At 40.1% G+C, this 12,827-nt stretch overlaps 1 protein-coding gene across 6 annotated transcripts in view; it reads left to right on the forward strand.

The window, feature by feature from the left end:
• The window catches only part of LOC117328060 (cGMP-dependent protein kinase 1-like), a 121,616-nt gene that overhangs the window by 19,920 nt on the left and 88,869 nt on the right, over positions 1-12,827 (forward strand). The gene's annotated exons all lie outside the window — the stretch shown is intronic.

Below are 12,827 nucleotides of genomic sequence, written 5' to 3' on the forward strand. Positions count from 1 at the left end.
TTTGTAGAAATCAAGCACATTGTGAAATTAGAGTTACCTCCCTTCGTACATCACGACTTTCTAAAAGGCACGCGTCCATTTCGTTGCGAATACGAATTAATTAAATCGCGTGACTCAGTCGCATTACGTCATTTTAATATGCTTCTGGTTGAGGCTTCATGCCTGTAGGACTTAGTAAGCTTTCTTTTTTATGAGATTGAGATACATGCTGTCTGTCGTACTAAGGTCGGCTTTTTCATTTATACATGCTCCTAAAACAAAATATCTTTAGGATACAAATGGATAACGTCCCTTGGTTTTATAATCGTACGGAAGACATGCGTGAGCACGTGTGTAATTAACAGGTTTAATTACGATAACCAACATTCTTATACTGTAACCTCTATCCAGTAACGATGGTATAGAGTCGTCGTGATAGCTCTGTATCGTGATTACTGATGAACTTTGTGAACACGTAAAATGAAATATGTTAGCATGCGTATACATTTTAATTAACCGTGTTAACTGTGTACATGCACATGCAGGTAACTGTATGAACACACATGCATGTAACTGTATGAACACTCATGCAATCAACTACGTATTCACACGTGTAAATAACTTGTCGAAGTTTGATTATTTAGAACAACATTTCTCTGTTTATGACTCAATTGTACATACATATGTATCAATTAAACATACATAATACTGTACAATGTACGTATAATTCCCAAAGCTTTACAACTAGCTAAGCCTTTGTATACTGCAAGCTGGAGATGACACAATTTGACTTCGTTTATTGATAAACTAATCAGAATATCATCGAGTGCTGTTTAGAGCGAACACGGCCATTTGTCAAACAGGTAATTGCTTTCTTATTGTCTATTTATTACTGCTGACATTGACTTCAATGCGTTCACTGAAATCGAATAACATCAATAATATAATCATAAAACAATGTTCTCAGTATTGATGGGGCCGCTGTAGCCATTCAGTGTATTTGTATCTATGTCCGGTATTGATGGTGACCGCTGTAGTCATTCAGTGTATTTGTATCTATATCCGGTATTGATGGTGACCGTTGTAGTCATTCAGTATATTTGTATCTATGTCCGGTATTGATGAGGACCGCTGTAGTCATTCAGTGTATTTGTATCTATGTCCGGTATTGACGGGGACCGCTGTAGTCATTCAGTATATTTGTATCTATGTCCGGTATTGATGAGGACCGCTGTAGTCATTCAGTGTATTTGTATCTATGTCCGGTATTGATGGTGACCGCTGTAGTCATTCAGTGTATTTGTATCTTTGTCCGGTATTGATGGTGACCGCTGTAGTCATTCAGTGTATTTGTATCTATGTCCGGTATTGATGGGGACCGCTAACATAACCAATGGTATCTTATATATCATCTAACGTCTATTTTGTCATCATACATCATCAATTTCATCCACCAATTTGAACATCGGCAAAGGCCATCGATTACGAAAATCAACAAAAATTATCTTATACATCAAAGGACGTCTAACACATTAAAGCCGAAATAAATAGAGAGGGTATTGAATGGTTTCCAGTTTAATATAACATATATTTCACAAGTATGACAGAATATCGATATTTTTGACGAGTGCGAAACACTAGTGAAAAATATCGAAATATTTTGTCATACGAGTGAAATATTCTATATTAAACGGGAAACCATTCAATTTTCTTTTTATTGCATCTTACATATTTAAAGATAGAATTAGAAACATCGAAAAATTAATAGTCAAAAAGTGCGGGAATTCGTGACGTCAATTCTTTGTGACGTTACTCCACGTCAACTGGACGGCGCCATTTCGAAAGGACTAATCATAATCAACGTAGTTTAATTCTGCTGTTATCGGAGAATCTGTGCATGAATAGCTAACGTCAAATTATCATTTTGTCAAAAACTAGTCTGAATATTTCAGAAATACATTTTTCATCGATTGGAAAAACCGGCAAGTTTCAATGAGGTGAATACAAAGGTTCGCTCTGATAAGTCAAAAACGAAAAACTTACATTTTCACTGCAAAACTTATAATTTAACTGCAAAATCTATAATTTCACTGCAAAATCTTATATTTTCACTGCTCATCGCTGCAGAGAAAACATAAGTTTTATTAGTTTGATGAATTTTTATATTTCACCGGCAAAAATGCAATAAAGATTGATATTGCACTCGGCGACGAAACCTTTAAAGTCCTAAATTGAATCTTGATTAAGAAATTGCATACATTAGAAACGACTGAGTGATCGAAGAAAGCTTAATCTAGGTTATCAATCAATACTACAATGATTGCTTGAATATCCTCAATACATATTTATAAAATTTACTACAATTTACCAACACGAATGGAATGTTTGACAGCGTGTGATAGATGTGGTTAGCTTTCGTTTAGACGTAGCATACTTTATATTGGATATTATGTTACAGATGAAGCCATGTCGTTTTTCTCATACGTGGAATAATACATAGATTCCTGCTGATTGTATAATAAATCTGGATGTTATTGGCGTTTAACGTTGTAACGCACTACTCTGGTTGTATATGGATGCTAATAGAAGGGTTTGATCAGGTAAGACAATTATCCGATATATAGTATATCGGCAGTAGGGAACATGTGGTCATATAAACTGGAGTAGAGGAAAAGGACATAATACATGGTAACATAAGATATATATGGCTGGGGGAGTAGGGGGTCATAAATGCTTGTTGATTAATAAGCAGCAGGACCCTACGCTCCCCGTTGGGGGTTGGTGGGGATTTTGTTGTTGTTGCTATAGTCACTTTACAAAAGACCATAACATATCGGACAAGTTCCATTTTCAGGACTTTGGGTCAAATTTACCATTACTACAATTTCAATTTCTTGTATTTTAATGTTAAAATCAGTTACAAGCTTTCTTTTTCCTACCTTAATCATACTGTATAATAGCCAGCGACGGCCGGTAGGGGACAGGTATTGTTTTATCAATACTCAGTGTGCTTGTTATATTGGGGATCATAGGGTCATGTTTATTATTATCCCGAAGATAACAGGGTCCTGGTGCTTATTAAACCAGGTATCACAGGGCCTCGTTTCTTATTACACCGTGGGTCATGGGGTCGCGAGGCTTATTATACCGGGATCACAGGACCCTACTACTTATGATATTTCGGACCATAGGGTTCAGGTGCTTATTATAGCTGGGATCACAAGGCCTTGGTTCTTATTTTACCGGGGATCACATGGTCTTGGTTCTTATCATACCGGGGATCACAAGGCCTTGGTTCTTATTATACCGGGGATCACAAGGCCATGGTTCTTATTATACCGGGGATCACAAGGCCTTGGTTCTTATTATACCGGGGATCACAGGGTCTTGGTTCTTATTATACCGGGGATCACAGGGTCTTGGTTCTTATTATAGCGGGGATCACAGGGTCTTGGTTCTTATTATAGCGGGGATCACAAGGCCTTGGTTCTTATTATACCGGGGATCACAAGGCCTTGGTTCTTATTATACCGGGGATCACAGGGTCTTGGTTCTTATTATACCGGGGATCACAAGGCCTTGGTTCTTATTATACCGGGGATCACAGGGTCTTGGTTCTTATTATAGCGGGGATCACAAGGCCTTGGTTCTTATTATACCGGGGATCACAAGGTCTTGGTTCTTATTTTACCGGGGATCACATGGTCTTGGTTCTTATTATAGCGGGGATCACAAGTCCTTGGTTCTTATTATAGCGGGGATCACAAGGCCTTGGTTCTTATTATACCGGGGATCACAGGGTCTTGGTTCTTATTTTACCGGGGATCACAGGGTCTTGGTTCTTATTATACCGGGGATCACATGGTCTTGGTTCTTATCATACCGGGGATCACAAGGTCTTGGTTCTTATTATAGCGGGGATCACAAGGCCTTGGTTCTTATTTTACCGGGGATCACAAGGCCTTGGTTCTTATCATACCGGGGATCACAAGGCCTTGGTTCTTGTCATACCGGGGATCACAGGGTCTTGGTTCTTATCATACCGGGGATCACATGGTCTTGGTTCTTATCATACCGGGGATCACAGGGTCTTGGTTCTTATCATACCGGGGATCACAAGGCCTTGGTTCTTATCATACCGGGGATCACATGGCCTTGGTTCTTATTTTACCAGGGATCACATGGTCTTGGTTCTTATTATAGCGGGGATCACATGGTCTTGGTTCTTATTATACCGGGGATCACAAGGTCTTGGTGCTTATTATACCGGGGATCACAAGACCTTGGTTCTTATCATACCGGGGATCACAGGGTCTTGGTTCTTATTATAGCAGGGATCACATGGTCTTGGTTCTTATTATAGCGGGGATCACAAGGCCTGGGTTCTTATTATAGCGGGGATCACATGGCCTGGGTTCTTATCATACCGGGGATCACAGGGTCTTGGTTCTTATTATACCGGGGATCACAGGGTCTTGGTTCTTATTATAGCGGGGATCACAAGGTCTTGGTTCTTATCATACCGGGGATCACAAGGCCTTGGTTCTTATTATAGCGGGGATCACAAGGCCTTGGTTCTTATTATAGCGGGGATCACAAGGCCTTGGTTCTTATTATAGCGGGGATCACAAGGCCTTGGTTCTTATTATAGCGGGGATCACATGGTCTTGGTTCTTATTATACCGGGGATCACAAGGCCTTGGTTCTTATCATACCGGGGATCACAGGGTCTTGGTTCTTATCATACCGGGGATCACATGGTCTTGGTTCTTATCATACCGGGGATCACAGGGTCTTGGTTCTTATCATACCGGGGATCACAAGGCCTTGGTTCTTATCATACCGGGGATCACATGGCCTTGGTTCTTATTTTACCAGGGATCACATGGTCTTGGTTCTTATTATAGCGGGGATCACATGGTCTTGGTTCTTATTATACCGGGGATCACAAGGTCTTGGTGCTTATTATACCGGGGATCACAAGACCTTGGTTCTTATCATACCGGGGATCACAGGGTCTTGGTTCTTATTATAGCAGGGATCACATGGTCTTGGTTCTTATTATAGCGGGGATCACAAGGCCTGGGTTCTTATTATAGCGGGGATCACATGGCCTGGGTTCTTATCATACCGGGGATCACAGGGTCTTGGTTCTTATTATACCGGGGATCACAGGGTCTTGGTTCTTATTATAGCGGGGATCACAAGGTCTTGGTTCTTATCATACCGGGGATCACAAGGCCTTGGTTCTTATTATAGCGGGGATCACAAGGCCTTGGTTCTTATTATAGCGGGGATCACAAGGCCTTGGTTCTTATTATAGCGGGGATCACAAGGCCTTGGTTCTTATTATAGCGGGGATCACATGGTCTTGGTTCTTATTATACCGGGGATCACAAGGCCTTGGTTCTTATCATACCGGGGATCACAGGGTCTTGGTTCTTATCATACCGGGGATCACAAGGCATTGATTCTTACTTTACCGGGATCACAGTTACTCCTATAACATAAGAGGCCGCTGGTCGGCTCTTTTTCTATCGGATATTATTTTGCCGACTGCGACAAAAGTATCTCGCCGTGTAAAACCTCTAACATTGTTGGAGTACTGCTCAATATGCCGCAAAATATATGGTCATATTTTTAACGTCAGGATGCCTTTGGTACCTGCCGTTATAGGCGTGGTGGGAAAATGTTGTTACTGACAGATCTGTTCCGGCTAACTATTCCTCTTTTCTGTCATACAAATGATATACATCCGCAGCCTAATATAGTTCCTATTTTGATAGCAATTATTGACACAATTTAAGTGATGTAAACCGTGTTTACTGCAATTATTCAAAATGAAATGTGAATGTTTGGTGTTCTGGACTATTTTAGAGTATAAATATTAACATTTTTCCTCGTCAGTATATGCAATTTTGTTGGCGTAGGACAGAGACATATCTCGATACTGCCTTGAAAACGAAAGTAGAAAAATCAGTTTGATCGTCGTGGAAATTTACATGCATTCACAGAGAAACTATCCACATCTGTTCATCCTGAGTTCATATGCAGGAACATTTGATAGCTTAAAACCAATCCTATTTACGTAGTCAAATGCACCCGAGCATTCCACGAGATAACTTCCGCTGTCACGTGACTCATCACTAGTCAGCCAAAATGGCGGTTATGTCTACTGTAACTAAACCAACGACCGTTCGCAGTTTCATATTCATTTGTATGTCGCTGGAATACGCAAGAAATATGACCAGGAATTGAGGGCAAGTTGTAACAAACTACATTGCCGTTTTTCGTGAGGATTTTATTAAATAAGGTTATTATTTGTTGTTTGAAAAGAATCTAATGATTATGATCCGTGACTGATCATGATGTACTGGCGTCGGTGTCAAAACTAGATATGTGTCGTCGGACAACGCGACCGCAGTTTTCTATCGGAGTGAAAATGTGTTACTACGGGTCATAAAATAGATGTTTGATAGGCCTTATTAATAACTTATAGTATAAATAAAATTAAAAAAACTTCGGCTGTGTACATCTTGGATTTTATCTTTAGGTGTAGTTACTTGAACAACATGTTCTGTTAATAGACAGATTTGTCGTTCAGTTGATTCTTTTTTCAAAGTTTACAAGCAGCTTTACTGATTCAGGAGTATATCAATAATTTTCCACAAGCATTAAAGAAATGAGGAAAGAACTATACTCAGCTATTGTAAAGTTGTCAGCTGATATATATATAGAACAGGAATACCAGGGCCAGATGAAGACATTTCATCTGATACAAATGTAACTGTTTGACTATAAAATCCAATTTTAAATTTCTTATAATATGACCTCAGACCCTGACGTTTCTCATGGCCTTTGGCCCTTTGATTATCATACTACAGATCACAAAATCTTGGTGCTTATTATACCGAAGACCATAGTGACCCGGTCCTTATTAAAACACGGATCACAGAGTCATGGTATTCATTAAACCGTGGATCACAGGGCCTTGCGGTTTTTATTAGGTGGAACACTGGAGTCTTGCTGATTATTATACCAGGGAGCACATGGTCCTGGAGCTTACTTTATTATATCGTCATCACACCGTCCCGGATCTTACTTTACCGGAAATCACAACGTTCTACTGTTTATTATATACCGGCGATCGACTTTGTTGTTTATGATGCTGGAGATGGTCATGTACCAAGTAACACTAAATCAAACAGGGCTATTTTTAAATGTATTCTGTAGTGGATTCAAATATGATCTTGGGTTTCACATGATCATTAGGGTTATATGCTGGGTAACACATGATCCTTGGGGTTATATAGCGAGTAACACATGTTCCTTGGGGTTATATGCTGGGTAACATGTGATCCTTTGGGTTATATGCTGGGTAACATATGATCCTTGGGGTTATATAGCGAGTAACACATGTTCCTTGGGGTTATATGCTGGGTAACATGTGATCCTTTGGGTTATATGCTGGGTAACATATGATCCTTGGGGTTATATGCTGGGTAACACATGGTCCTTGGGGTTATATGCTGGGTAACATATGACCCTTTGGGTTATATAGCGAGTAACACATGATCCTTTGGGTTATATAGCGAGTAACACATGATCCTTTGGGTTATATGCTGGGTAACATGTGATCCTTTGGGTTATATGCTGGGTAACATATGATCCTTTGGGTTATATGCTGGGTAACATATGATCCTTTGGGTTATATGCTGGGTAACATGTGATCCTTTGGGTTATATGCTGGGTAACATGTGATCCTTTGGGTTATATGCTGGGTAACATGTGATCCTTTGGGTTATATGCTGGGTAACATATGATCCTTTGGGTTATATGCTGGGTAACACATGGTCCTTGGGTTATATGCTGGGTAACACATGGTCCTTGGGGTTATATGCTGGGTAACATATGATCCTTTGGGTTATATGCTGGGTAACATGTGATCCTTTGGGTTATATGCTGGGTAACATGTGATCCTTTGGGTTATATGCTGGGTAACATGTGATCCTTTGGGTTATATGCTGGGTAACATATGATCCTTTGGGTTATATGCTGGGTAACACATGGTCCTTGGGTTATATGCTGGGTAACATATGGTCCTTGGGTTTACATACTGGGTAACACATGGTCCTTGGGTTTACATACTGGGTTACACATGGTCCTTGGGTTTACATACTGGGTAACATATGATCATTTGGGTTTACATACTGGGTTACACATGGTCCTTGGGTTTACATACTGGGTAACACATGGTCCTTGGGTTTACATACTGGGTAACACATGGTCCTTGGGGTTATATGCTGTGTAACACATGGTCCTTGGGTTTACATACTGGGTAACACATGGTCCTTGGGTTTACATACTGGGTAACACATGATCCTTTGGTTTATATGCTGGGTAACACATGGTCCTTGGGGTTATATACTGGGTAACATATGATCCTTGGGGTTATATGATGGGTAACACATGGTCCTTGGGGTTATATGATGGGTAACATATGATCCTTGGGGTTATATGATGGGTAACACATGGTCCTTGGGGTTATATGCTGGGTAACACATGGTCCTTGGGGTTATATGCTGGGTAACACATGGTCCTTGGGGTTATATACTGGGTAACATATGATCCTTGGGGTTATATGATGGGTAACATATGATCCTTTGGGTTATATGATGGGTAACATATGATCCTTTGGGTTATATGCTGGGTAACATATGATCCTTGGGGTTATTTGCTGGGTAACATATGATCCTTGGGGTTATATACTGGGTAACATATGATCCTTGGGGTTATTTGCTGGGTAACACATGGTCCTTGGGGTTATATGCTGGGTAACACATGGTCCTTGGGGTTATATACTGGGTAACATATGATCCTTGGGGTTATATGATGGGTAACATATGATCCTTTGGGTTATATGATGGGTAACATATGATCCTTTGGGTTATATGCTGGGTAACATATGATCCTTGGGTTATTTGCTGGGTAACATATGATCCTTGGGGTTATATACTGGGTAACATATGATCCTTGGGTTTACATACTGGGTAACACATGGTCCTTGGGTTTACTATAAGACTCTATCATATGTGGTCATGTAGGATAGGGATATTCCACCCGAGGGGTCACAAAATGTGGTAAAACCCCAGGCTCCGGCGAGGGTTTTACCACATTTTGTGACCCAGAGGGTGAAATATCCCTATCCTACATGAACCACATATGATTGAGTATTTTTCTATCATTCCCCAACCTAAAATATCTAAAAATAGGCACTATCTGTCGATAGCTTTCTCAGATAGACGCCATTTTTTTCTCAATCCAAACTTTTTTTCTACTGCATATAATAAAAAAAGAACAGCGCCATTCGATTAACCATACCCCATATATGCAAACGACGTTTGCTGTTCTAAAAACGAAGGAAACCATTCATTTCCACAGTCTAACGTTGTTTCAGCAGCCCTGTCATTGCAAGCGAAGCCAAATCACTTGATGTCGGCCAAGCTAGTGTGTCCTTTCGCGTGAAAATATAGTTCCATGTTTTATTAATAAAAAACAATAAAAGAACGTGGTTTTTTTTACATAATTTATATCATAAATAAAAAATTTTTTTTATCTGATTACATATCTTAATTCAATGTATTGTTGAAATGTTTAAATCATGGAGAGATTTAAAGTACCGGCGACCTACTTTTGTATCATTGCGCGCGCGTGGCTATCCTACACCGGAAGCGAGGTAATACACACACAGCAAGCATGGGTGTATTTACCTGGACAGACCAGTATGATACCGGTAGGGATGAGAGAAATACTGGGTAACACATGGTCCTTGGGTTTACATACTGGGTAACACATGGTCCTTGGGGTTACATACTGGGTTATCTTCCGGGTATAACACTAGCCTTTGGTTATATGTCGGGTATCAAATCATCCTTGGAATTGTATAAGTGGTAATACATGATCCTTGTGGTTATATTGCAAGTATTACATGATTAAGCTATATAGGTTTTATTGCGTCATCGACACATCAGATATCATCTAATGTGTCATCTAATACATCAAATACCATCTAATGTGTCATATAACACATCAAATATCATCTAATGTGTCATCTAACACATCAAATATCATCTAATATGTCATCTAATACATTACAGGTCATCTAATGTGTCATCTAATACATCAAATATCATCTAATGTGTCATCTAATGCATCAGATATCATCGAATGCGTCATCGTACGCAGCAAGTATCATCTAATGTGTCATCTAACACATCAAATATCATCTAATGCGTCGTCTTACCAACAATGTAATCAATCTGAAATAATAGACAACAAAATTGACAGAAAAATATGCGTGCTAGTATTTGAGAGTAGGTAAAGTGTAATAACATAAGATGTACTTTTAATGTGTATGTATCTATAAATCACTAGTACCCGTATGTTTTTTATCACCTAGAGCACGTGTCAGAAATTGTGCTATCTTGTGTGAAGCTAAACCGTCGCATATTTATCGCGTTTTCATCTGCACGTGCCAATTTCACGCAGGATTGGCGTGAATAACGTTTTCAACATCATACTTACGAACTTCCGTAACCACAACTGACGGGTCTTAACATATCTCATAAAGAGATGTATGAAGCAATCAAAACGTTCACTATAAAACGCCCGTGTAATTGCATAGGTGAGAATAATTGACAATTGGAATCTTAACACCTCCCTGACGATGTATGTGGAATGTTGATCCCTCTAGGCCGGACCTCGGACCCCGGGATTACTACGGCCATGTCGATAGCCGATACATCTTTCCGCGCCACGTCTGAAGTTTTAAAGTGACCTACATGAACCAGTCGGTGGGTATTTTGATAAATCATGGTAATACATCAACAAGCATTTAGACATGGTTATCAATACTTAGATCTCTTGAATGTTTCTTCTTAGGGGAGGTGATTAATAAAAGCTCAATGGGAGTACGCCAGGATCAGATAGTGCTGCCATCGCCCCCTAATCCGCCCTGACATGGTGACACTCCCCCCGCCTCTCATCCTCGTCAGCGTGCGGTCCAGTCCTTAGTAAAGACTCACTACATGTACGTATGTTGTAAAATTCTATTGTCTGCGACAGACAGGTACTTGGCTGAGCCTGATAGTCGCCTTCCAATTCTATCTCACCACCAAACTTCACGTGCTGCTTCTGTCAGCTGACCGATTCAGGGGCAAAAAGACGAATGGACAGGATCACAGATATAGGTTGGAACATGGAAAGCTCTGCTTGTTGACTGAAAGACTTGCAATTCTTCTTTCAGTTTTGACCTAACAATGTATGATTTATCGAGGAATTTCGGTGTGTTGTTGTAATTTAAAACAATGCTACAACAGATTGATTAGTCGTATACAATCACGATAAACATTTCTCTGGGCTAATTACTGGATATCTAACTTCTCACGCCGAACCTCTGTATGCGATAGAGTCGGGACACAAAAGACAAACGGATACATACATATTTTTTAGAGTTAGACTGAATCAGGAGAACAGAACGGCCAGGCTGAACGAACGAATCAAATGGGGAAGAAAAACATTGGTATTGAATAACGTGTTTGAAGCATGTTGTTCAAAACTTGTGTCAGATTGAAACGTGCTTTCACGAATTGGAATTGAAATAGCGTACTTCCATGTACTGTGGAAACCGTTGCCTGCCAAAGCTGGGTTAACGCGTACACGTAGTCCAGACACAGTGATTGACGAACATTGAAATTAGTGTAGAATCCCGAGTAAAGAGGATCACGAGTCACGTGTCATCAACTACCACAAGTTACCAACACGTAACGTTTGTACAGGTGGCGACATCTTACGGGATATAAATAGCAACGTCTACAACAGGTGGCGACACGTAACGGCAAAGAGTTGGCGACATGTGACATGTGTCGGTGGCGACACCTGGCGACAGTACAGGTGGTTACAGGTGACTGGTCTATCTATCTGCTGATTACTTACTATAATAACACACCATTGGCACGCCACAAACTCACCAGCAACTTTTGGTACGGAGGAAATGTGTGATGTTAAGATGGTTTAATATATTGCCGACAGGCTTCCCTATAGTTTTTGTCCGAAACACCGCGTGGCTGACATAACCTTTCCCGACTTTTCATATAGCCCAGTAATTTGCAATTATTTTTTTCGGACTGTTTTAAAGATCATTGTCAATAGTTGATGCATTCTTGAGATAACTGGAGATCTTATGATAAGTCAAAGTTTTTGTTGCTTATCCAGCGATGCCCTAGCTATTACGAGCTACAGTAAACTTTGATGATGTTACGATTCTGCCTGTAAGTTGTGAGGATGATGGATTTTTTAGTGGCTTTCCCGTTGTTGTAGTAATATGAATTTGATGATAAGAGGCCACTGGTCCCCCTTTATCAAGTAACCTTTGGAACAGATAGCTTCTGTAACCATACGGTGTCTCAATGGAAATGCTGGGGAATCACTTTCCATGTATATCTGACGGAGTCTGACGATTGTTACTGTTGATAGGCCGTGTATTACGGAAACTTCCGGGGACCTGCGAGGCACTAATTTTATCAAATGTCATCGGCGGAATACTGTTGGATTAACTCAGTACATTAGGAATTATATCAAGCAATTACCAAACTGTTAAACTACGGAATTAAGGAGCATGACATTCAATGTGTTGATTGTATATGGAGGAACATTACCGTAAAGTCAAAGTATGTCCGATATATCAGCAACGACATTACTTGAGTGTCCATGTATGTCCGAGACATGAGTGAAGTGGCCATACTATACACTGTAACCGGAGTGTCCATAGTATGTCCAATGTGTAAGGA

This window comes from Pecten maximus, chromosome 1 (assembly GCF_902652985.1).
Source record: "Pecten maximus chromosome 1, xPecMax1.1, whole genome shotgun sequence".
Lineage (NCBI taxonomy): Eukaryota > Metazoa > Mollusca > Bivalvia > Pectinida > Pectinidae > Pecten > Pecten maximus.